The sequence below is a fragment of the Triticum aestivum genome, chromosome 5D (assembly GCF_018294505.1).
Source record: "Triticum aestivum cultivar Chinese Spring chromosome 5D, IWGSC CS RefSeq v2.1, whole genome shotgun sequence".
Taxonomy (NCBI): domain Eukaryota; kingdom Viridiplantae; phylum Streptophyta; class Magnoliopsida; order Poales; family Poaceae; genus Triticum; species Triticum aestivum.
In genome coordinates, this window is record NC_057808.1 from 415,965,234 (window position 1) to 415,969,699 (window position 4,466).

Sequence of the window (4,466 nt, forward strand, 5' to 3'; positions counted from 1 at the left end):
CCTAATGATAAAGATGAATTGATCCCGCAAAGAATTATTACAGGTTATAGGATGGTAATTGATTTCCGCGAACTAAATAAAGCTGCAAAAAAAGATCATTACCCTTTGCCTTTCATTGATCAAATGCTAGAAAGATTATCCAAACATACACATTTTTGCTTTCTAGATGGTTACTCTGGTTTCTCTCAAATACCCGTGTCAGCTGATGATCAAGCAAAGACCACTTTTAGTTGTCCGTTCGATACTTTTGCTTATAGACGTATGCCTTTTGGTTTATGTAATGCACCTGCTACCTTTCAAAGATGCATGATGGCTATATTCTCTGACTTTTGTGAAAAGATTTGTGAGGTCTTCATGGATGATTTCTCCGTCTATGGATCCTCTTTTGATGATTGCTTGAGCAACCTTGATTGAGTTTTGCAGAGATGTGAAGAAACTAACCTTGTCTTGAATTGGGAGAAGTGCCACTTTATGGTTAATGAAGGCATTGTCTTGGGGCATAAAATTTCTGAAAGAGGTATTGAAGTTGATAAAGCTAAAGTTGATGCTATTGAAAAGATGCCATGTCCTAAGGATATCAAAGGTATAAGAAGTTTCCTTGGTCATGCCGGTTTTTATAGGAGGTTCATTAAGGACTTCTCAAAAATTTCTCGGCCTCTGACTAATCTATTACAAAAAGATATACCTTTTGTCTTTGATGATGATTGTGTAGAAGCATTTGAAATACTTAAGAAAGCATTAATTTCTGCACCTATCGTTCAGCCACCTGATTGGAATTTACCCTTTGAAATCATGTGTGATGCTAGTGATTATGCTGTAGGTGCTGTTCTAGGGCAAAGAGTTGATAAGAAATTAAATGTCATTCAATATGCTAGTAAAACTCTAGACAATGCCCAGAGAAATTATGCTACTACTGAAAAAGAATTCTTAGCAGTTGTATTTGCTTGTGATAAGTTCAGACCTTATATTGTTGATTCTAAAGTAACTATTCACACTGATCATGCTGCTATTAAATATCTTATGGAAAAGAAATATGCTAAACCTAGACTTATTAGATGGGTTCTCTTGCTACAAGAATTTGATTTGCATATTATTGATAGAAAGGGAGCTGAGAACCCCGTTGCAGACAACTTGTCTAGGTTAGAAAATGTTCTTGATGACCCACTACCTATTGATGATAGCTTTCCTGATGAACAATTGAATGTCATAAATGCTTCTCGTACTGCTCCATGGTATGCTGATTATGCTAGTTACATTGTTGCTAAATTTATACCACCTAGTTTCACATACCAGCAAAAGAAAAAGTTTTTCTATGATTTAAGACATTACTTCTGGGATGAGCCACATCCTTACAAAGAAGGAGTAGATGGTGTTATTAGGCGTTGTGTAGCTAAGCATGAACAGGAACAGATCCTACACAAGTGTCACTCCGAGGCTTACGGAGGGCACCACGCTGGAGATAGAACTGCACATAAGGTATTGCAATCCGGTTTTTATTGGCCTACTCTCTTCAAAGATGCCCGTAAGTTTGTCCTATCTTGTGATGAATGTCAAAGAATTGGTAATATTAGTAGACGTCAAGAAATGCCTATGATATTCACTTGTTATTGAACCATTTGATGTTTGGGGCTTTGATTATATGGGACCGTTTCCTGCCTCTAATGGGTATACTCATATTTTAGTTGCTATTGATTACGTTACTAAGTGGGTAGAAGCTATTCCAACTAGTAGTGCTGATCATAACACTTCTATAAAGATGCTTAAAGAAGTTATTTTTCTGAGGTTTGGAGTCCCTAGATATTTAATGACTGATGGTGGTTCACATTTCATTCATGGCGCCTTTCATAAAATGCCCGCTAAGTATGACGTTAATCATAGAATTGCATCTCCATATCACCCACAGTCTAGTGGTCTAGTAGAATTGAGTAATAGAGAACTCAAATTAATTTTGCAAAAGACTGTTAATAGATCTAGAAATAATTGGTCAAAAAAGTTGATGATGCATTATGGGCCTATGGAACTTCATATAAAAATCCTATGGGTATGTCTCCATATAAAATGGTTTATGGAAAAGTATGTCACTTACCTCTCGAACTAGAACATAAGGCATATTGGGCTATTAAAGAGCTCAATTATGATTTCAAACTTGCCGATGAGAAGAGGTTATTTGACATTAGCTCACTTGATGAATGGAGAACCCAAGCCTATGAGAATGCCAAGTTGTTTAAAGAAAAAGTTAAAAGATGGCATGACAAAAGGATACAAAAACGTGAGTCTAATGTAGGTGATTATGTGTTGCTATACAACTCTCGTTTAAGATTTTTTGCAGGGAAACTTCTCTCTAAATGGGAAGGCCCTTACGTTATCGAGGAGGTCTATCGTTCCGGTGACATAAAAATTAACAACTTCGAAGGCACAAATCCGAAGGTGGTGAATGGTCAAAGAATCAAACATTATATCTCAGGTAATCCCATAAATGTTGAAACTAATATTATTGAAACCGTAACCCTGGAGGAATACATAAGGGACACTTTCCAGATCGTCTCAGACTCCGAAAAGGAATAGGTACGTGGTACGGTAAGTAAACCGACTCCAAAACAGTTCAAATGGCAATTTTTCTCCGTTTTGGAATATTTAGAAAAATAGAAAAATAAGAAGCAGTCCGGGAAGGACACGAGGCTTCCACGAGGGTGGGAGGCGCGCCCCCTGCCTCGTGGGCACCTCGTGCGCTCTCCGGACTCCTTTTTCTTGCACGATACGTATTTTGGTCGGTAAAAATTCATTATATAATCTCCCGAAGGTTTTGACTCCTGTATCACGCAAATATCCTCTGTTTTCGTTTCGAGCTGTTTTTCTGACAGATCTAGATCACCATGACGTCTCCCAGCGCCCCCAAGGACAAGTTCTTCGAGAAGGTCATCAACCCCTACCTCGCGGAGGTGCTGCAACACCCTCAAACCATTGAGATGCGTGATGGGTTGCTGCACATCGGCGATGTTGAGGGACCAAGGAGGACAGGAAGCGTGGAGATGAGGCTTGAAGCAATGGAGCAACAAGTTTTCAAGTGCCAGGGGATGGTGGAACGCGGACTCAATGCCAACCACATGATGACCGCGGAGTTCACCAACAACCACAAGCTGGATGCCAAGAACATTGGGGAGACCGTCTTCAAGCTTCATGAGAAGAGCACCTCCAAGCCCAAATCTATGACCTGCAAAACTAAAACTGTGAGTATGAATGTAGATTCAAGAGGATGAGTTTGGCTGCAGATTTGAGAATCCCGGAGACTCGATCATCCTTCTATGATGGTGAGCCTATGCCTTGGAAGATGGACGACAAGCCCAGATCATCAACAACTCCACCACCCTCCTCACCGGCAAAGGAGATCTAATCACATGGGTATGTGCACTCCCCTTGGCAACTGCCAAGCTTGGGGGAGGTGCCCCGGTATCGTATCACCATCACACTCCTATCTTTACCGTTTTTCTTAGTTCGATCCTTTTGATATTATCTTGATCTAGTAGAATAAAGTTTTAGTATGATCTAGTTGTGAGTTTTGCTTTATGATCCCTCTATGTAATCGAGTCCGCGGGCTATATATATAATAAAGATTAGTCTTGAGTCAAGGGCTTGATTATCTTGCTATGATCTTGAGTGAATAAAAGAAAAAGAAAGAATAAAAAGAAATAAAGAGATCATATTGATCTTATGAAGAGTAATGACTTCACATAGAGAGAGTATGATGATTAAAGGTTGTTGAGAGTTGGCAAACATAGTTTTGGTCATCGTTGCAATTAATAGGAAGTAATAAAGAAAGAGAGGTTTCACATATAAATATACTATCTTGGACATCTTTTATGATTGTGAGCACTCATTAAAATATGACATGCTAAAGAGTTGATGTTGGACAAGGAAGACACCGTAATGGGTTCTGTTTCTTATATCTGAAATAAAGTATATTGTCATGGATCATCCAACATGTTGAGCTTGCCTTTCTCCCTCATGCTAGCCAAATTCTTTGCACCAAGTAGAGATACTACTTGTGCTTCCAAATTCCCTTAAACCAAGTTTTGGCATGAGAGTCCACCATATCTACCTATGGATTGAGTAAGATCCTTCAAGTAAGTTGTCATCGATGCAAGCAATAAAAATTGCTCTCTAAATATGTATGACTTATTAGTGTGGGAGAAAATAAGCTTTATACGATCTTGTGATGTGGAACAAATAAAAGCGACAAACTGCATAATAAAGGTCCATATCACAAGTGGTAATATAAAGTGACGTTTTTCGCATTAAGATTTTGTGCATCCAACCCTGAAAGCGAATGAAAACCTCTGCTTCCCTCTGCGAAGGGCCTATCTTTTACTTTTATCTTCTACCTTATGCAAGAGTCATGGTGATCTTCACCTTTCCTTTTTTACATTTTATCCTTTGGCAAGCACATTGTGTTGGAAAGATCCTGATAT